Below are 23,030 nucleotides of genomic sequence, written 5' to 3' on the forward strand. Positions count from 1 at the left end.
CCGAACAAGGGAGAGAGGCAGCCTCGGCCGAAACCGTGACATGGATTTCTTCTTGGAAATGTACTTAGCTTTAGGACGGCTAAACCCTTGTCTTGCGCAGACTGGTCAGGAGGTGAGAATTTAAAAAAATACATTTTAACTAAAAACATCAATGTAAACCTTCATTTGAAAAGCTTTTAATTACATATTTGACTAAATAATGAATATTATAATAATAATAGTTGAAATGGTGATATAAAATCAAATGAAGACAAGCTAAATGTATTATTAAAGTATTAAAATAACAATAGTCAAACAAATTCCATTTAATGGCAATAGTCAAAAACAGTAATAATCAAACATGAATATTTAGTGATTAAAAGCTTACTATGATACTTTGAAGGATGGAAGTTCTTTGGATAGCTGCTAGAGAGAGGGAGAACCCACAGAAGCCCCTCAGAGATCGGATGGATCCTCTACATGTCCCTGACCATGTTCTACTGAGGCAATATCGACTACCATGACACTATCATGTACTTGGCTGACCTTCTAAATGAAAACTTAAAAAGAAAGACCATGAAATCATGCCCTCTTCCAATCATCCTACAAATCATGATAGCCCTGAGATTCCTAGCATTGAGATCCTTTCAAGCCTTGCTAGCAGGGACAGTGGGAGTTAGTCAGTCCTCTGTGAGTCGGGTGGTTAGTGCAGTGTGTGTGATGCACTGTGTCGTCATGTGTGAAGATGTATCAAGTTCCCATCAACTGCAGCTGAACAAATAAGCACCAAACAAAAGTTTTTTGAGGTGGCTAACTTCCCCAATGTCCTTGGTGTAGTGGATGGGACCCATGTGGGAATAAAGGTCAGTGACAATGACAAGCTTCTGTCAAAACATGTCTACATAAGTACAGTTTGCACCCCACCAAAATGGATTATTTCAGTAGGCCTTATAAGTATCTGATGTAGTCTTACCATTTCTCCTGATAGGGTCCACGTGAAGAGGAGGAAATGTATGTTAATCGAAATAACTTCCACTCTATCAATGTCCAAGTAGTCTGCGATGCCACACTAGCCTTCACAAATGTTGTTGCCAAATGGCCTGGGAGCACACGACTCCTTCATTTGATCAAATTCAGCCCTGGGAGTCAAGTTTGAGGAAGGGCACATTCCTGATGGATGGCTATTAGGTAAAGAAATCACTAACCCTTTCTTTCCTTTACCTGATACCTGTTACCTGTGTAATTGTTTTATGGTCCACAGCACACTTAAAATAGTGTTGCTTCTTATAATATCAATTTAATACTTTGTATTTTGGGGGTTTTAGGTGATAGTGGCTATGGACAAAAAACATGGCTCATAACACACTAACAACAACGCAGAGGAGAACTATAATCATGCTCAGATGAAAACAAGGTGTCTAGTAGAGAGATCTATCCGAGTCCTAAAATCCAGATTCAGATGCATTGACCGCTCTGGGGAGTTATTTTATACAGCCCAGAAAAAACATGCAAGATCATAACCTCGGCATGTATCTTGCACAACATCTGCATACAAAACAGGATGCCACATCCCAATATTATTATTTTTCGCTTCTCCATGGCAAACATCTCATTCTCCAGGGCTAGTTTCTCCTTCTCCAGGGCTAATCTCTCTCTCTCCTACTTCAGCAGCTCCTTCTGCACCCTGCACATGGCTGTGACCTCCCCCAGGAGCGTCCACTGGACAGCCACCATCTCCTTCACACCAGCAAGCCTCCTTGCCCAGGGTGGCACTGGCTCGTACATTGGGGTGTCATGATGCATAAGGATCTGAGACAGGCACATCTCCTCTGTATCTTCAGTGATGATCTTTTGAGGAAATACAGTGAATCTATTATGGGAATGATAATGTGTTGTAGGACATAGGCCTATTGTAGAAGAATAATAAACTTTCGAAATTACAAATCAAACAAACAACTACCTCTGCTTGTTCTTCTGTCATATGATCACGATGATCCATGGCTCCCACATCTGGGCACAGGGGCATATGGATGAGGTCCAGTGTTATATCTGGAAGGTCAGACACATCGTGTCGATGACAACAAAGTTTCAAAAGCTGTAGGCTTGATATGATGAGAGAAGTAAACAAGTGTAAAGTTAGCTTCACGACTGGATACATTTGTAACCATGGACGTTTTCTTGCTGCCACTGCCATGGTTGGCTACAGGACATTTAAATACGGCAAGAAAGCTCATTAAACGCACATTATCTAGCTAGCTAGTAATTAACAATATATTACAATATTCTAGAAGTGTTATATAGCTAACGTTAGCTCGTCAATTTACAAATAGTCATGATAAGCTCCCACTTAGTCCTACAATTCAGTTGCTTTTAGGTGGGGAGCTCGGGGCTGAAATTGAAATGGCTGTTTGGTTTGGTCTTGCAAACCCACAATCCAGTGATTCGACACATCATCTGTCAAGCATGTATTTTCCCACGTGCACAGGGAAGGTTGGTTAGTTCGTGAGTTTTACTTAATTGGCACCCTGCCAACGCAGTGAGTGGCACATGAAGGCCAAGGATTTTGAACAATTGTATAACAAGAATTCAGAGATCACCTGCGTGGCCAAAAACCTGATCATTCTTAAAAATAAAAAATATCCTTATGAAACAAAAATAGTAGCTTGCTTGTTTATTGGAATGCAATACATCAAATAAAGTTTGCTTTACAGCATCTAACAGCAAAAGCGAAAGGATTGTGTTTGTTGTCGTTCTGTTTTATGATAAATATATAAACAATTAAAAGCTCATTTTTCACATAACTGAAGGCGCAAATGTTTGTAGGCTATTGTGAGAAAAAGATCTCAATAGCAATACATTATATAGAGGTGTTACCCTTTAGTTAACAGATAATTAACCACTAATATAAACTATGAAACATTACAAATAATTGAATATATGTATAACAATTTTTTATTCAATATGCCTATAAAATACTAAATTTGCCATTTATCTATATTTACTTTGATATATTCATAATTATGTAGGTAGGCCTATGCACGGAACACTTTTTTCCTAAATGTAGCCTACTTCCAAAATGGTATAATTCAACAACAAAAATGTTTATGGTTGTTGAACTGTAGGTTTGTGTTATTATCAAAGATAAATATAATTAATTTGAATGTTTTTCGCAACATACTTCAAACATCTTACAATATTTGTAAAACAGTAGCTAGGTTGCCATCCAATTGGCGACAGACTTTCATGCTAATATTCTAAAATCCGCATTAAGAAAAGATGTGCATTTTCCCTCCAGTGAGTCGTAGTGAGGACGACACGCCATATCATCTCGTGATTCCAAGTTTACTTCGATATGATGGTTAATATATCAATACTTGCGCATAAAGGCGTTTCCACCGCCATTTCGCGCATAATACATTTTTCCGATACAAAAATATCCCACCATATCGAACGAACAAAGTAGGCCTATCTGTCGGCATTTATAAAATTGTACCGAAACTTCCTGTTTCCATCACAGCTGTCGTGATTTTTTTTCTATACGTATGCAGTAGCCAATGATTTTACTCGCATGAAAACCGTGGATGGGCACGTGGTTATAGATGAGTTTATTGTGCCAAATGTATTGCTCAGTAAAAGCTGCGCATGCGCGTCAAGAGACGGCGGTAGACCCTGCTGTTTTTTTCAAATCCAGTTCAAACATAGAGATAGATAGAGGACTCATTTTTGTACGTGTGCTATTATAGCGTCTGTGACAGAATGGGTGGCGCAATTGAGGCAATCTCCATTTTGAAGTAGTCCATTTTCTTCTTCACGATTGGCTGATCCCTCCTGATGACCCAGTTGGACATGACTTCAACAGGGTCATCAGAAGGGTCTTCACTAGTTACCACAGACACAAAGTCATAAACCCTGCCTATTTCTACAATTTCTCTTCTTAAAATAATATTTTAAATCTAACCTTAACCACACTGCTATCCTTATGCCTAATCCTAACCCTAAATTAAGATTAAAAGCAAATGTTTGTTTTTGAATGAATGAATTTTTACCATACAGCCATTTTGACTTTGTGGCTGTGGTAACTAGTTTAAACCCCACCAGGAAGGATCAGCCAATGAAGTTGGAAGTCCCACCCAGTTGACTACATTAAAATGGTGGAAGCCCTCAATGGCGGTGCCCATGCTAATATGGCTTTTTGGCCACTAGAGGCCTCTATCATTCTCTATGAGTTCAACCCAACGCGGCCAGCTGAAGCAAAACAAGAAGCAGGGAAATCCAGATGAACAGACAAGGTAAGAATTAAATTTTTACCGACAAAATCCACGTAATTTGGAAACGCGCCTGTCATAGGTTTATGTGCAGACACAGTTATATTGAAGAGGAGTAAACGGAGGTATTTTTTTTCTTAGCTATGCAAGCTTGATTCAGAAGGCCTGGTGACCCACATTCGTAATCTAGGCTAGAAATACCCGGGAGTGTGCAGTAGAACGCCGCATAGGTTTTTGATGTTTAAATATGCCCCTGGTTTTCGTGTGTTTACCATTTTAATTAGTATTGTGGATGTATCTGTCGCATAATGTGTTATAACTACGTTGCTATATTTAGCCTGGTAGCTCGCATTGACCCCTGTTTTGGAGTGATGAAACACGCAGTTGGTTTCGGGTGCGCGTTTGCAATGACAGCACAGTTGCGTCTCTTTCACTGTAATTTCTAACGATGTTCCTTTTGGGGTTGAACCTATAATGTCAGTGGGTTGAACGCTGCGGTTGTGCAGTGAAGTGAACAGTAGCTGTGAATGTGAGTTAAATTTGTACAGTGCAATCGGAAGCTTTTGCAGGGATGGGGGCTGAAACAAATCAAATTTACCCCCAACATTTTCACACAGGATCTGCGGACGCAACCTGTAAACGTAGCTGGGTGATCCAGTGAGAAATGCAGATAGGCTACACATCAATATTATGCAGAGGAAATCCGTAAAAGGGGAGTAAACACTTTGCATGTCAGGATCTGGTTGAAAAGACGTCAGTATGAGGTTTTATTCTGGTCGCAAACTGGTTGAAAAATTATGTTTTCTAACGTCTTTTTACTGACCAGAATATTACATATTTTTCAGACCACCATACGACCAGTTGGTTGTAATTGTGACCTCTATCTGATCAGCTGGTCATAATTCTGACCACTATATTATGTGCTATATTATGTAGCCTACTGGTCATAGTTAAGACCCCATCATAACCTGGTAATGACCACCTGACTACAGCTTATTACCTACACTCTTAGAAAAAAGTGTTCCAAAACGGCTCTTCAGCTGTCCCCATCGAATAACCCTTTTTGGTTCTAGGCAGAAGACTTTTTGGTTCCATGTAGAACCTGCGTACAGTAATTGTTTCATAATTCACCCACAGAAATTACATGCATAGAAATATTGTGAGTATATAAAGGCCCATTGTTTTATTTGATTAATGATTAATAAGAGTGGTGTGATGCGGTAGATCCTCATCAAGGACCTCTGAGCACAGAAAGCGATCTGGAGCATAGTGGCCCTCTTGAAGAGTCGTGTGATGGATCAGATCTGCAGTGAAGAGAATCAGCACATTACAACTTTATCAATTTGAGATTTTTTAAGCAAACTAGAAAAGGACATTCTTGAAGAAACTTTGTGGACTCAGCTGGCTAAAAGTATTTGCATGGTACTAGTTGAAGAATTTTGTGGCAGTTGTAGCTTAGAGATGTCTTTAAAAAAGAACAACTTGCTCATATACATACTTTGCGTCCTTCACCAACACGGTTTAGGGGCATATTTCGGGACTTTCCAGAGGGCCCGCAACACATCAATCTCCTGAGTTTTCATGACACTTACTGTAAGCATAAAACATTTAATGATTAACGATTAGCATAATGTGGGCATGCAGTACACGACATGACAATAACGCACAGTAAAATATCTTAAACAGAATCGACTAAAAGTGGTAGCAATGGCATGTTTGCTCCTCTGTCCCTACATATTGAAGTCGGACATTAATTAATTGGTCATCAAACAGAAACATTTTGAAGAAAGAGGATATCAAAATTAGACAGTAGTTGGATAATGAAAATGTTTAACTCCTCTCTAAATGGTAAAGTTTTGCTTAATCCTAATACATGTAATATTCTTTTTATAAACATACCGCTCCATAATCCTGAGGACATTGTCCCGGACAAAGGTTCCCCAATTGAGGAAGTTTGTGTAAAGAGGCAATAGAGACAATAAAATATTATATTGTTCAAAAGTTAGGTGTCTGTCATATAATTCCTGCAACAAACAGTGTTAGAAATGGGTGTAATTGGCTAATCTCGTCCTCTTCTCTGCAACTTCACACGTGTTTGAGTGAGCGACAGAGAGAATGAGCAAGAGAGAAATGGGAGAAACTTTACATCACTCACCAACAATGTTCCCGGCACTGAGCAAATTTCAGGTCTGCTGAGCGCAAACTTGAATGTTGTGAAAATTCTATGCAACTTCCAGTGCGCTTTTGCTGTAAACACTGAGGCTGTACCCACTTTAAGTTACAGTTTTAACAGTGGCCATGTAGGCTACTGTGGCTATTTGATCATAATGTAGGCCTCCCAGAGTAGTCTACCGTCAAAAACAATATAGAAAATGCATCCCATAACATTTTAACATGGAAATAGATGTTCTATCATTCAGCCTACAGTAGCAGCCAATGTGTGGTGTTCAATGTAGGCCTAAATTATGAGACTTTTGAAAAAAACATGCAGGGCTTGACATTAACCTGTTTATCCACTTGTTCTTCAGACAAGGAGGTGACTGAAAATGTTGTTTTGTTGTTTGATGCAAGAAACCACTTTACAAAATAAAATGCATTATTATTCCCATACCATTATTACAAAGAATCAGACAAATTATGCTACCCTCTGCCTATTGGCTACTTAGCTTATTCAAGCCTGTCTCAAAATACAAACTGCCCCTTTAAGACAAAAAAAGCTCTTTACCCGACTTGCCTTTCAACAATGTCTAGAAATGTACACGTTTTGTGCTCTTGTAGGAAGCAATCACTCCCCCATTGCTGACTACAAATGATCTATAACTGGGCTAATAACTCAATAACTAGCAAAGAATATGAACAAAATGTGGACACATGGCTACATGCAGCTCTTGCTTTGATCTCAAAACAAGCTCATCTACTCAGACCACAGCTGTAAACAAAGTCCAGTTCAAAGTAAACACCACATGTCCATATATGGCAATGGTCTATTTGCATATAGGCCTACTGCAGCTCTGATTGGTTATGCTGCACTGGTCTGTGTAGAGGACAGGCTGAGTATGCCCAATAGAATCCTACTCCGATGCGTTCTGCCTACAACAACATCTCTTTCATAGTTCGTTTTGTTTTGGTATGTTGCATTGAAAGTGGCTAATATTGCGTTGATTCGATCACAATTGCCACAGTAAAGGGAAACGTTGATAGTGTTAACTAACAGGGAAAACTCTAGAAAGTTGAGTGAAGTTCAATCTCGTGCTTCTCTCTGTTGGCTGATATTTCTTCTGCGCTCCCGGCAGTCTCTGGGCAAATGCGCGCCCACGCGCAGCTTAGAGGGAACATTGCTCACCAAGGGAGGTGTCTGTTAAATCAGGACACAAGGGTTTTGCACCTGGGGAAAAAAGGCGAGTTAAAATTCGATTTGATTTTCTTTACAATGTTATATTATTAGAAGCGGTGCAATTTAAATTGGATCTACTTACACTACACTCTTAGAAAAAAGGGTTCCAAAAGGGTTCTTTGGCAATCTGGCAGTCAGGCAGGCAGACGGAGAGAGATCGAGGGATAGACAGCAAAACATAGGCTATTTACATTTCTTAGTCAGCAGGCTGGATCACTTCTGTACTCCTTCCCTTTGTTCCCTCCTCCATCCTTCCATCCAAGCTGGAAGATTCCTGCAAAAACAGAGAATAAAGAATTGACAAAGGCAGTTGAGCGGTGTAATGTAATAATGTGTGTTGAGGGGGAGCAGGGATTGGCAAAATGTATGGTATTCTCAAATATAAAATACACAAAAATACAAGGATCTCTAATGAATTAAGAAAATCTTCACATCCATATTGGGGGTAGAAGTTTCAAGAATTAGCGTAGTTTACAGTCTTACGCACACAAACAATCAATGTTTCGTGTATTCATGTATTCTCTCTTTCTCACACACACACACACACACACACACACACACACACACACACACACACACACACATCTAACATGACACAACATTGACATTATGACAATCTTTTCTATAATTTATTGTGATCATAATCATAATCTCTCTTCCCCCTCTCACACAGATACACACATAGTTAGCATGACAACGTTGACATGACAATGTTTTTTCTAAAGTTATCTCTCTCACACATTTAGAGGACACACACACATAGAGGACACACACACCAGTGGTGGTCGGTGCCATTTAAGATGAGGGAGGACGATTTTTACTTTCCATGAGCATGGCCTTATTTCTATTACAGCATGTTGGATGACTGTCGTTCATATTCCATTCACCCTGTTCAATGTAACAGCGTTAGGTTTAGCTACTACATGATTCTCGAATTTTTCCTATACCCATCATGAGGTTGCTACATGAGCATGGCCTTAATTCTATTACAGCATGTTGGATGACTGTCGTTCATATTCCATTCACCCTGTTTTATTTTTTATGAAATTCACTGAGGAGGATGGTCCTCCCCTTCCTCCTCTGAGGAGCCTCCACTGACACACACACATTTACTATCATTAACAGAAATCAAAGTGTCAGTTAGCTAGCTACAACCAACGCCTACAACAGGTCAAAATTAAAATGTATCATGTCCATGGAGGATTAGTCAGAGAGCTAACAGCTAGTTAGCTAAAATTAGCCAGCTAAATTAGCAAGCTAGCTAACTACAGTTGCTAGCTAAACACGTTCCTTAATGTTCTTCTCCCCAACAAACCGCTGCTTTACTTACAAAAGTAAAACAGAAATGCAGGAGAACAGGGGACTACCACTTAGCAGTCAAATCTTTTCAAAGTTTCTTGTGTATATTTCGAGAAACTGTGGTTTTCCAGCTGTGTTGTTGTGTAGCTTACCGGGCGCTCTGTCCCAACTGCCATATGGAATGTTGAAGGATGCGCTCGAGCAGGCTGCCTGAGCGCAGAGATATATTGCTGCGCGTGAGACACAGATTCCAATCCAAGTTTTAGCTTAGTTTTCTTAAAGGTTTTATGGCAGACTACACCTATTGGTGTACTGCCGCCACCTACTGTACGGGGTAGTGAAACAAAAAATATTCCATTGCTTTAGCTGGAACTGATATGCTTACCTCCTTATTTAGCTACTGAAATTAAAATCCAAGTACTGCATGCATTATTTTAATTGCTTACAACCTTTCAGGAAAAATAGTAATATTTTCTGGGTCATATTCAGGTGCAATAATATTGGATTAATTATTGATGGAAATAAATGCGATAAAAATAGAGTTTTGTCAATCCTGGTGGATTGTAGTAGGCTATTGAATTAAAAGACAGAGGCCTATGTGTTATTTGTTAAATTCTGAAAACAAATGTAGTTAGTCATACTAGAACATCAAAACAGCATTTAGTGGAACAGAAGAAAATGTATAGCACAATAAACAGTGCAATTAGCTAACACAGACAAAAAATTACCATTAGAAGCCAACACACACAGCAAGCAATCCAGATATCATTAATTAAATAACCATTTCATTGTATAACCATTTCATTGTACTGCAGTTTTACTGCATTTAAAACTTGCAGTAAAATTTTGTAAGGGCATCCTGTGTTATTGTGCATGTTTATCTTACATGCTGGTAGCCTAGAACAAATGTTATGGAAGTGAATGTGCACTTTTTAATTGGCTGGACTGCAAGTACAAAAAACACTGCCATAGCCTGTAGTAAAAGCAAAAGCATTTATAGCATCTGAGATTCTCTAAATTAGGGACCATCTCTGATACCTATTGGACCACAGAGACTGTCACAAATTTGAGCTTTTAATTACCTAGAAAATTTGATGACTTGGAGGTGAAATACACTGAACAAAAATATATACGCAACATGTAAAGTGTTGGTCCCATGTTTCATGAGCTGAAATAAAAGATGCCAGAAATGTTTGAAATGCACAAAATGCTTTTTCTCTACCATAAGCTGCCTCCAATGTTGTTTTATAGAATTTGGCAGTACATCCAACCTGCCTCACAACCGCAGACCACGTGTAACCACGCCAGCCCAGGACCTCCACATCCGGCTTCTTCACCTGCGAGATCGTCTGAGACCAGCCACCCGGACAGCTGATAAAACTGTGTTTGCACAACCAAAGAATTTCTACACAAACTGTCAGAAACTATCTCAGGGAAGCTCATCTGCGTGCTCGTCGTCCTCACCAGGGTCTTGACCTGACTGAAGTTTGGCGTCGTAACCGACTTCAGTGGGCAAATGCTTACCTTCGATGGCCACTGGCACCCTGGAGAAGTGTGCTCTTCACGGATGAATCTCGGTTTCAACTGTACCGGGCAGATGGCAGACATTATGTATGTATGGCATCGTGTGGGTGAGCGGTTTGCTGATGTCAACGTTGTGAACAGAGTGCCCCATGGTGGTGGTGGGGTTATGGTATGGGCAGGCATAAGCTATGGACAATGAACACAATTGCATTTTATCAAAGGCCATTTGAATGCACAGAGATACCTTGACGAGATAATAATAATAATAATAATTGGTCATTTAGCAGACGCTCTTATCCAGAGCGACTTACAGGAGCAATTAGGGTTAAGTGCCCTGCTCAAGGGCACATCGACAGATTTTTCACCTAGTCGGCTCGGGGATTAGAACTAGCGACCTTTTGGTTACTGGCACAACGCTCTTAACCACTAAGCTACCTGCCGCCCATTGTTGTGCCATTCATCCGCCGCCATCACCTCATATTTCAGCATGATAATGCACAGCCCCATGTCGCAAGGATCTGTACACAATTCCTGGAAGCTGAAAATGTCCCAGTTCTTCCATGGCCTGCATACTCACCAGACATGTCACCCATTGTGTCACGACTGTTGGTGAGATGCGGTAAAAGATGTCAGGCGCAGGACACAGAACTCTCGGACACGTACTTTAATCCGATAAGGATCCAAAAGAACACAGAAATAACTCCACGCAGGGAGGAAATAACCCGCTCACTAAAATGACAACCGTGAAGGGAAAAACAATCACACACAATGTCCTGATGAGAGACAGGGGTAATATAAGGGAAACAATTAAACATAATGACGAACAGGTGTAAACAATACAGACAAAACTAAACAAACACCGATAACATCGAACGGCAGTAGCTAGTACTCCGGGGACGACGAACGCCGAAGCCTGCCCGAGCAAGGAGGAGGAGCAGCCTCGGCAGAATCCGTGACAGTACCCCCCCCTTGACGCGCTGCTCCAGCCGTGCGCCGACCCCGGCCTCGGGGACGGCCAGGAGGACGCGGAGCAGGGCGAGTCGGGTGACTCCGGTGGAACTCTGTCAACTGGGAGGGATCTAGGATGTCCCTCCTAGGGACCCAGCACCGTTCCTCCGGACCGTACCCCTCCCACTCCACAAGATACTGAAGACCCCCCATCCGACGCCTCGAATCCACGATGGAACGGACTGAGTACGCCGGAGCCCCTTCGATGTCTAGTGGGGGCGGAGGGGCCTCTCGTACCTCATTCTCCTGGAGTGGACCAGCTACCACTGGCCTGAGGAGAGACACATGGAACGAGGGGTTAATGCGATAATTAACAGGCAGCTGTAACCTATAACAAACCTCGTTCAATCTCCTCAGGACTTTAAATGGCCCCACAAACCGCCGGCCCAGCTTCCGGCAGGGCAGGTGAAGGGGCAGGTTTCTGGTCGAGAGCCAGACCCGATCTCCCGGTGCATAAACCGGACCCTCACTGCGGCGGCGATCGGCGCTTGCCTTTTGCCGTCTGATAGCCCGCTGCAGATGGACGTGCGCAGCGTTCCATGTCTCCTCCGAGCGCCGAAACCATTCATCCACCGCAGGAGCCTCGATCTGGCTCTGATGCCAGGGTGCCAGAACCGGCTGATAGCCCAACACACACTGGAAAGGAGTGAGATTAGTGGAGGAGTGGCGGAGTGAGTTTTGGGCTATCTCTGCCCAGGGAATATACCCCGACCACTCCTCCTGCCGGTCCTGGCAGTAGGACCTCAGAAACCTACCCACATCTTGGTTTACTCTCTCCACCTGCCCATTACTCTCAGGGTGAAAACCCGAGGTAAGGCTGATCGAGACCCCCAAACGTTCCATAAACGCCCTCCACACTCTAGAGGTGAACTGGGGACCCCCGATCAGACACTATATCCTCAGGCACCCCGTAGTGCCGGAAAACGTGAGTAAACAGGGCTTCGGCCGTTTGTAGGGCTGTAGGAAGACCTGGCATAGGGATGAGACGGCAGGCCTTAGAAAACCGATCCACAACGACCAAGATCGTGGTATTCCCCTGGGAGGGGGGAAGGTCCGTGACAAAATCCACCGACAGGTGAGACCACGGCCGTTGTGGAACGGGGAGAGGTTGTAACTTCCCTGTGGGCAGGTGTCTAGTCGCCTTACACTGGGCGCACACCGAGCAGGAAGAAACGTAAACCCTCACGTCCTTAGCTAAGGTGGGCCACCAGTACTTCCCGCTAAGACAGTGCACCGTCCGACCAATACCAGGATGACCAGAGGAGGGTGACGTGTGAGCCCAATAAATCAGTCGGTCACGGACCTCGAGCGGTACGTACCTCCGTCCCTCTGGACACTCTGGGGGAGAAGGGTCGGTGCGCGCACGCCCGCTCGATTTCCGTGTCGACCTCCCACACCACCGGTGCCACGAGACAAGACTCCGGTAGTATGGGAGTGGGCTCAATGCACCTCTCCTCTGTGTCATATCGTCGGGACAGGGCGTCTGCCTTAACGTTCTGTGACCCTGGGATATACGTGATCTTAAAGACAAACCGGGCAAGAAACATGGCCCACCTAGCCTGACGAGGGTTCAGTCTCTTCGCTGCCTTGATGTACTCCAGGTTACGATGGTCAGTCAGAATGAGAAAAGGGTGGTTAGCCCCCTCAAGCCAATGTCTCCACACCTTCAGGGCCTGGACCACAGCTAGCAGCTCCCTGTCCCCCACGTCATAATTGCGTTCCGCCGGACTGAGCTTCTTAGAATAGAAAGCACAGGGGCAGAGTTTTGGAGGCGTGCCCGAGCGCTGAGACAGTATAGCACCGATTCCCGCCTCGGACGCATCCACCTCGACTTGGAACACCAAAGAGGGATCCGGATGTGCCAGCACCGGAGCTGAGGTGAACAGGTCCTTCAAATGACTAAACGCCCTGTCCGCCTCAGCCGACCACTGCAAACGCACCGGGCCCCCCTTTAGCAGGGAGGTAATGGGAGCTGCTACCTGTCCAAAACCCCGGATAAACCTCCGGTAGTAATTGGCAAAACCCAAAAAACGCTGCACCTCCTATACTGTAGTTGGAGTCTGCCAATTACGCACGGCTGAAACGCGGTCAATCTCCATCTCCACCCCTGACGCAGACAACCGGTGTCCCAGGAAGGAGATGGACTCCTGGAAAAACAGACATTTCTCTGCCTTCACATACAGATCATGCTCCAACAGTCTACCCAGCACCCGACGTACCAGGGACAGATGCTCGGTACGTGTAGCGGAGTATATCAGAATGTCATCAATATACACCACTACCCCCTGTCCATGCAAATCCCGGAAAATCTCGTCTACAAATGATTGGAAGACTGAAGGAGCATTCATTAAACCGTATGGCATGACGAGGTACTCATAGTGACCCGAGGTGGTACTGAATGCTGTCTTCCACTCATCTCCCTCCCGAATGCGCACCAGGTTGTAAGCGCTCCTGAGATCCAATTTTGTGAAGAAGCGCGCCCCGTGAAATGACTCCGTCATACTAGCAATCAGAGGGAGAGGATAGCTGTATTTAATAGTGATCTGATTGAGACCACGGTAATCAATACACGGGCGTAAACCCCCATCCTTCTTCTTCACAAAAAAGAAACTTGAGGACGCAGGAGAAGTGGATGGCCGTATGTATCCCTGTCTCAAGGATTCGGCGACGTATGTCTCCATAGCAGCCGTCTCCTCCTGAGACAGAGGATACACATGGCTGCGAGGGAGCGCAGCGCCAACCTGGAGGTCTATCGCACAATCCCCCTGTCGATGAGGTGGTAATTGAGTCGCCTTCTTCTTACAGAAGGCGCTTGCCAAATCGGCATACTCAGGAGGAATGTGCATTGTGGGCATTTGGTTCGGACTCTCCACCGTCGTTGCCCCTACGGAAACACCTACACACCGCCCCACACACTGATCAGACCATCCCTTGAGAGCCCTCTGTTGCCATGAAATGTTGGGGTCATGAGATATTAACCAGGGAAGTCCCAACACCACTGGAAACGCAGGAGAGTCAATTAAATACAACTGTATAGTCTTCTCATGACCCTTCTGCGTTTTCATTTTCAGTGGCGCTGTGACCTCCCTAATCAATCCCGACCCCAAAGGCCGGCTATCTAGGGCATGGATAGGGAAGGGCACATCGACTGGTAATATAGGGATTCCTAACTTATATGAGAAATGGCGATCCATAAAATTCCCAGCTGCGCCTGAATCGACTAGCGCCTTATGCTGAGAGTAAGAAGAAACTTCTGGAAACATAACTTGGATACACATATGAACAGCAGAGAGCTCTGTGTGAGTTGGGACCTTACTCACCGGGAATGACTCATCAGTGCGCTGCCTGCTGCCTCGAGTCCGAGGAGACCCTCCCCAGCACCGAACCGCCGTGTGTCCTCGGCGGCCACAGCTGGTGCAGGGGACTGCCTCCTTCCTGGCCTCCCTACTACCAGCACCCCCGAGCTCCATAGGGCTCGGCTCGGAGGTGCTGGGGGATGGAATGGACGGCCCCAGCGCTGGACGTCCGCGGGTAGCCAACAGGGTATCCAGGCGAATCGACATGTCCACCAGCTGATTGAAGCTTAGGTTGGTGTCCCTGCAGGCCAGCTCTCGACGAACGTCCTCTCTTAAGCTACACCTGTATTGGTCGATGAGGGCCCTCTCATTCCATCCCGAATTGGCAGCCAGAGTCTGGAAGTCCAGTGCGAATTCCTCCGCATAGTTCACAGTAGCGGCGTCTATCCCTCCCCACTCGGCGTTGGCCCACTCCAGTGCCTTGCCGGACAGACAGGAGATGAGGGCGGACACGCTCTCGTATCCCGAGGGTGCCAGGTGAATGGTTGCCAGGTAAAGTTCCACCTGGAGCAGGAAACCCTGACACCCGGCTGCGGTGCCATCATAAGCCTTCGGGAGCGAGAGCCGAATCCCACTGGACTCCGGATGTGAGACGATAGGAGTAGCCGATGGTGGTGGTATCGTTGGAGGAGGTGTGGGCAAACCTCCTCTCTCCCATCGTCCCAAAGTGTTCATAACGTTATCCATAGCGGCACCAAGATTTTGGAGCATCGCTGCCTGTTGTAGGACGCGCTCCTCGAGTGATCCAGTCGGTGCCGTCGCTCCTGCTGACTCCATGTTAAGGTGTGTGATTCTGTCACGACTGTCGGTGAGATGCGGTAAAAGAAGTCAGGCGCAGGACACAGAACTCTCGGACACGTACTTTAATCCGATAAGGATCCAAAAGAACACAGAAATAACTCCACGCAGGGAGGAAATAACCCGCTCACTAAAATGACAACCGTGAAGGGAAAAACAATCACACACAATGTCCTGATGAGAGACAGGGGTAATATAAGGGAAACAATTAAACATAATGACGTACAGGTGTAAACAATACAGACAAAACTAAACAAACACCGATAACATCGAACGGCAGTAGCTAGTACTCCGGGGACGACGAACGCCGAAGCCTGCCCGAGCAAGGAGGAGGAGCAGCCTCGGCAGAATCCGTGACACATTGAGCATGTTTGGGATGCTCTGGATCAATGTGTACGACAGTGTGTTCCAGTTCCCGCCAATATCCAGCAACTTCGCACAGCCATTGAAGAGGAGTAGGACAACATTCCACAGGCCACAATCAATACTATGCGAAGGAGAGGTGTTGCGCTGCATAAGGCAAATGGTGGTCACACCAGATACTGAATGGTTTTCTGATCCATGCCCCTACCTTATTTTAAAGGTATCTGTGACCAACAGATGCATATCTGTATTCCCAGTCATGTGAAATCCATAGATTAGGGTCTAATGAATTTATTTCAATTGACTGATTTTCTATATGAACTGTACATTTTTTAACTGTACATTTTTGTTCAGTATAAAATCACCGATCTTAATGCAATTTACAAAAACACCCCTTATTTCAGTATAAGTAAAGTAATTGCATGTATGTAATTTCAAAAGTGGACTTAAACGTTGTTAAAGTGACTTAATATTCATTTTTTATCCAAGGTCGTTACAGGTAATACAGTGGGGGGAAAAAGTATTTAGTCAGCCACCAATTGTGCAAGTTCTCCCACTTAAAAAGATGAGAGAGGCCTGTAATTTTCATCATAGGTACACGTCAACTATGACAGACAAAATGAGAAGAAAAAAAATCCAGAAAATCACATTGTAGGATTTTTTATGAATTTATTTGCAAATTATGGTGGAAAATAAGTATTTGGTCAATAACAAAAGTTTCTCAATACTTTGTTATATACCATTTGTTGGCAGTGCCACAGGTCAAATGTTTTCTGTAAGTCTTCACAAGGTTTTCACACACTGTTGCTGGTATTTTGGCCCATTCCTCCATGCAGATCTCCTCTAGAGCAGTGATGTTTTGGGGCAGTCGCTGGGCAACACGGACTTTCAACTCCCTCCAAAGATTTTCTATGGGGTTGAGATCTGGAGACTGGCTAGGCCACTCCAGGACCTTGAAATGCTTCTTACGAAGCCACTCCTTCGTTGCCCGGGCGGTGTGTTTGGGATCATTGTCATGCTGAAAGACCCAGCCACGTTTCATCTTCAATGCCCTTGCTGATGGAAGGAGGTTTTCACTCAAAATCTCACGATACATGGCCCCATTCATTCTTTCCTTTACACGGATCAGTCGTCCTGGTCCCTTTGCAGAAAAACAGCCCCAAAGCATGATGTTTCCACCCCCATGCTTCACAGTAGGTATGGTGTTCTTTGGATGCAACTCAGCATTCTTTGTCCTCCAAACACGACGAGTTGAGTTTTTACCAAAAAGTTCTATTTTGGTTTCATCTGACCATATGACATTCTCCCAATCCTCTTCTGGATCATCCAAATGCACTCTAGCAAACTTCAGACGGGCCTGGACATGTACTGGCTTAAGCAGGGGGACACGTCTGGCACTGCAGGATTTGAGTCCCTGGCGGCGTAGTGTGTTACTGATGGTAGGCTTTGTTACTTTGGTCCCAGCTCTCTGCAGGTCATTCACTAGGTCCCCCCGTGTGGTTCTGGGATTTTTGCTCACCGTTCTTGTGATCATTTTGACCACACGGGGTGAGATCTTGCGTGGAGCCCCAGATCGAGGGAGATTATCAGTGGTCTTGTATGTCTTCCATTTCCTAATAATTGCTCCCACAGTTAATTTCTTCAAACCAAGCTGCTTACCTATTGCAGATTCAGTCTTCCCAGCCTGGTGCAGGTCTACTATTTTGTTTCTGGTGTCCTTTGACAGCTCTTTGGTCTTGGCCATAGTGGAGTTTGGAGTGTGACTGTTTGAGGTTGTGGACAGGTGTCTTTTATACTGATAACAAGTTCAAACAGGTGCCATTAATACAGGTAACGAGTGGAGGACAGAGGAGCCTCTTAAAGAAGAAGTTACAGGTCTGTGAGAGCCAGAAATCTTGCTTGTTTGTAGGTGACCAAATACTTATTTTCCACCATAATTTGCAAATAAATTCATAAAAAATCCTACAATGTGATTTTCTGGAGAAAGAAATCTCAATTTGTCTGTCATTGTTGACGTGTACCTATGATGAAAATTACAGGCCTCTCTCATCTTTTTAAGTGGGAGAACTTGCACAATTGGTGGCTGACTAAATACTTTTTTCCCCCACTGTATTAGTTTATTAGGATGTGGATATTTGTGGTTGAAAGGTATTTTAGGTATATTTCTGGATTGATTGGGATCCTATGGGCAAACAGCATAACACAATATGCCTATAAAGTATCTAAATACGTGAGATATGGACCAAGAACTGTCTTGGGATATCAAACAAGTGTGAAAACAGGCACACATGTCGAAATGGGGGATATCCTGCCAATTGTGGCTTAAAGTAAGTTACATGGGGTTTATACACCCCATTTTTCCTAACAAACCCTACTTAATCAAATAACTGTTGTGTTACAAAAATATCTATGCAATAGGTTTAAGAAGAGGTCCTAGTAAATAAATTAAGTTACCAGCACAGCACACCCATTGACTATACATTAGAATTAGCTTAGTATCATTACCGAAATTAAGGTTCTCATTACCGAAACGGACCTGAAAATGATGTAGTAATGAGAAATGTGTGTTTTGGTAATGAGAGGCCCTTAGCTCAATCTGCAAATAATAGGAGAGCCATTATGAGTCAACAAACAATTGACCACATCACTAAAGCCCATTCATGCCTCCCTGTTGGTAAGGTAATGGTTCTCTGACTTTTTCCCAATTTGAACTTTTTTGCTGTTTTGGTAATGAGAAGGCCAAGTGAGGTAAAGGGGGTGTTTGAGAATAAGAACCTAATTCTGAAGGCATTTAAGCGAATACATGAATTTATGCTCATCTAAGGACTACTCCTCTAGAGGATGCATCAAGCATGGTTGAATATAATGTTATTTAAAAACTGATTGGAGTTTTTACAGGAACTTGTGTTAAAAAACTTGTGAAAAGTGTTACGGTAATGAGACGTCCACAGACAGTGTTTTTACGTAATAAATACTGAATGATAGTTTAATGTAAACGTCAACTATTATAAAAAATATATGTATTTAGAGACGAACGTCAGCACATATTTTGTGTTTTATTGAAATAAGTTTGTTTTTTATAAAGTAAGATTGTATAGAATGACCCGATAATTTAATCCGGACGCATTTCGGTAATGAGAATTTTGGGTGAAAATGTGAGATATTCAGGCAAAAATATAAAATGTATTTAAAGATGCACTATGCAGAAATCATGCCGCCAATTACTGGTTGCTAAAATTCTAATAGTTCGCCTAATTTTTGACAAAACAAGCAAGTATAGTGTAGAGAATCATTGTACCAGCTAAACTGCTGTGAAACATATATTCCATAACCAACAATATTGTATTTTCAGCTGTTTTGAAGCTGGTGTACAAAACCGAAAGTAAAAGACACAAAAGTGAAACAGAAATGGTGCACATAGAACATATCTACCGCTTCTTAGACTTGCTTTCAATGAGAATGACAGATCTATAACACACATTTCTATGTGAATTTGGTCAGGTCACCCAAAAAGTTACATATTGCACTTTGCCAAAAACTAGACATCTTAGTCTGCAGAATGATAGTTGATTTTTCCAGATGTATCATGGTTTTGTAACTCTATTTGCTACAGACATGTTTTAAACTGGTTTCATGAGAATCACCCGTATACGGCTTTTGACTAGGATACAATGTATCCCACTGGCATAAATCTAATGGCCACTGCTATATTCAACTAGAGCTATCTGACCATGTTCATTGTATTAATTTACTGCCTTGATGTAGGCTACACATTTTGCTTATTTATGCACGGAATGCCTGTCTAATGCAGTTTGGTGCACTGGTTCCTGTGATGCTCAGTAGGGTTGTGTTTTGGACAGCCTTGAAGACATACCAATATGTGTCTTTATCAGCTGTTCAAGCAGTACCATCTTGCAATGGCCAATGTTTGTGTAGTCCAAGATAGATACGTCATCTGTTATTGCTAAGTTGCCCTCTGAATTTTACCTATCCAATATCTGCACTGACAGACGCAGCATGTAACCAATGCTGAAACGTACATTTGACCATGGAAACGGAATAAGTTGTTCAGTGGCTCTATGGTTGAACAAGTTGTTCAGGGCAGGCCATGGTAAGCAATTCTCATCCACTCTGAACTGCATCTGTTTTGCCGGCAGTACTAGAGACCTAGTTTGCCCTGCATCTTGTGATATCTATAGTGCTATGTCTGCATGCCTTGTCTGTGTCCTCAGTGTTATTGTTTGTGTTTAGGAGTATTCGTGGGGAAGTTGTCCTTGAGCACTGCACACAACATGCACAGTAAGTAGCCTGTTGTCTGAATTCTAGAAACTGCACAGTGACTTTTGGTTTGACCGTGACCAAGTTAGGATGTGTGTCAGTCGCTCCCCCAATAGTACAGTTTATTCCTTAGCCTAAACCTTGTATTCGTAGAAACTGCACAGTGAGGAAATAACTTATATGAGGAGATGTGCATTTTGACAGCACTTTGAAGTAGGGCCAAATTCGAGCTAGCTCGAATGGAATTCTCAAATTCGAGCTGGGTCGGAGGAAACCCTGGCCAGTGCAGCCCAGTTTCACAACTGATGCTAGCCCGATTAAAATTCAGGCCAGTGACGTTGTGCTCAAGTTGGCAAACACCATTGCTAAGCAACCAGTTATCAGCTTCTTCATCAATCAACTGAAAAATGGATACTGTTGCGGCAAAGAACTAAAAAGTTGGTTCCCTGGGCCTTTGAGGAGGTCCAGACTCTTCTGCCAATCTGGGTAGACACTTCAGTACAACATGTTATATTCTTCATTCAGAAATGCTCAAATATTTTTCCAAAATTAGCAGCGAACTGGTTAAACATGGGTATCTTAGGCCAGCTGACCAATAATTAAATAGAATGAAGATAGTATCAACAGGATCAATTCTCCAACGTTCTAAATTTTTCAGGTCGCAGAGATCACTCATATGGAATGCGCAGGTTGCTTAGCAATGTTGACATCACTTATAATTCTAGTGGACCACACAGATTCAATGGAAACGCAATTCGGACTATGCCCATCCAGGCCAGCCCAACCCGGGATGACTTCAACCCGGGTTCAAGTGCCAATAGAAACGGGACTCTAGAGGCATACAATATTGGCTGGCCTCAGATGGAGTGACGTATGGTGTTGTTCATTTGATGCCAAGATAACGTCCTATTGATTTGAAGGTTAGGTGAATTAGCTGGCTAGTTGATTGCCAGTTGGCAGTCTTTTGCTTTTACAGAAACACAACACAACAGCCCAGCTGAAGCTGACAGCTGATGCACTGCAGCAGGGCATGGCAGAACATATTGTATGCCCACCAACTAGTTACATTACAGCCTGATAGGACTATGTCCTTAGGGCTTTTGATCTTAGAGCGTGTTAGTCCTTCACTGCAAAATAACTTTGACCGTCTTCAAGTCAATCACAATTGCGGTGTAAAAAAAACAATCCATCCAAACCTTTGTGAAATGTGTACAGGATAATCACCAAGGGCTGTGGAGTTTGGAAATAAGCCATTATATTGGGGTGTGATGACTCCTCTGTTGGAAAGAATTAATGAAAAAACACACAAAAACAGAATGTATTTTTTAAGATGGCAGGGTGAGGAGAGATAGAAGCAGGCATGTGTGAGTATGGCGGTTAGCCTGCATCCCTTGTGTAGCTACTCTGTGAACTTGCTCTAAATTGTATTTATTATATTCCAGTAGAGTGGAGGCAGGCTGCTTCCTAGGCTAGGCTAATACCAAATCCAGCTTGCTCCACTACTCCACACTGCTGTCCCCTTTTTAGGTATTGAGGTGGTGTTTCCCCCATATGTCTCAACAGTAATGTATCTAGGTCTAAAAAAAAATAAAAATAAAAAGATGTTTTATTTGCTCCAAAGAAAACAAGTGATAGACAACAATACAGATACAAATAAATTAACACAAAAAAAACAGCGTGCAGGTGTGGTTGGAAGCCCAAGGGCTTATATGAAAACCACACCACAAAAAAACAATATACAATACATAAGTACAAAATAAAAAAGGTTTGTTAAAACAGATAAGAACCTACTAATTATAAATGTATAATTGAATTGATCAGTAATCACATCTCATTTCAGGATGTATGTCAACTGTTTGACGAAACTGACCACTCTGTGTCATGATGTTCAGGCAGAGATTTACACAGATGGCTTTTTCTTTTAGCATAGGCTTGTCTGTGGTCTCTGGCAATTGTATACTCCATTGTGGTGCTGCCTGGAATTACAGCCTTTGTTATGGCAGAGCACCAAAGCTTTTGTCACTGACAACAATCTGTCACGTCTTTGACCATCGTCTGAAATGTGACCTGTTTCAAGTAGCTAGGCCTATGTCACACGTCACTGCTTCACAGGAGAGGCATTTGAAAGTTTTAAAAAGTTTTTATAATACTTTTTTGGGGGTTAGAAATGCCTTCTGGAACATGTGAACTTTCATGTGCCTTAATAACAAACTCGTATGCCATCTGTAAATATGAATACAATTGTTAAATTATGAGCCTAATTGGTTTAGCCACGGAAAAAGACTGGAATCTTCCCGCTAGCCATGATTGGCTGAGATAATGGATGGGCTGGACATGCCGAGAGATGAGTTCGGATTGGTCTGCCATGTAGCACGCTTCTGTCTATAACATGAGCTGCTCAGTATGTGTATATAATCCTTGCTATTGCGGCTTTTAAAAAATATATCACTTTAGCAATGGATCTGCAAAAGTGTTGCTACTGCTCTCAACAACATTGCTGCCCAGAATTTAGCAGGTGTTATCGACAAAGACAAGTGGGGAAAAGTTGTGACTGAGTACTTTTCTGCACACGGTCAGTGTGAACCGGAGTGACTTGACACAACAACGGGTTGAACAAGCTGTAGCTAGCTACAAACCAAACGGAAAAGACACGCTGCCATGAAGCGTTCATCCATGTATACGGGTAAGAGTCTAGCTACATTTTCAGATATTATACATTTCTAATTTTGTCAGAAAGTCGTTTTCATTGCGTCAAAGCATACTGTT

The 23,030-nt window shown here is 43.2% G+C and overlaps 1 protein-coding gene and 2 long non-coding RNA genes across 7 annotated transcripts in view; 1 reads left to right on the top strand and 2 right to left on the bottom strand.

Moving 5' to 3' along the window:
- Positions 1-301: 301 nt before the first annotated feature.
- LOC121539868 lies at positions 302-3,484 on the bottom strand. Its single transcript, XR_005995415.2, has 3 exons — positions 3,422-3,484; positions 1,940-2,081; positions 302-1,827 (listed from the first exon to the last, which is right to left on the bottom strand). It is a non-coding gene; the product is annotated as an uncharacterized LOC121539868 (long non-coding RNA).
- Positions 3,485-4,204: 720 nt separating this feature from the next.
- clocka (clock circadian regulator a) overlaps positions 4,205-23,030 on the top strand; it is a 72,613-nt gene continuing 53,787 nt past the window's right edge. For 4 of the 5 annotated variants that reach the window (XM_041848779.1, XM_041848784.1, XM_041848785.1 and 1 more), the window contains exon 1: positions 4,205-4,268. The gene's annotated coding sequence lies outside the window, so the exon portion shown is untranslated. Of the gene's footprint in view, positions 4,269-19,451; positions 20,286-23,030 lie in introns of those variants that run through there. The other variant, XM_041848781.2, reaches the window with a different exon arrangement.
- On the bottom strand, positions 5,402-7,948 carry LOC121540151. The gene is made up of 4 exons (XR_005995462.2): positions 7,721-7,948; positions 7,457-7,629; positions 5,743-5,835; positions 5,402-5,548 (listed from the first exon to the last, which is right to left on the bottom strand). It is a non-coding gene; the product is annotated as an uncharacterized LOC121540151 (long non-coding RNA).

This window comes from Coregonus clupeaformis, chromosome 26 (assembly GCF_020615455.1).
Source record: "Coregonus clupeaformis isolate EN_2021a chromosome 26, ASM2061545v1, whole genome shotgun sequence".
In the NCBI taxonomy this organism is placed as follows: domain Eukaryota; kingdom Metazoa; phylum Chordata; class Actinopteri; order Salmoniformes; family Salmonidae; genus Coregonus; species Coregonus clupeaformis.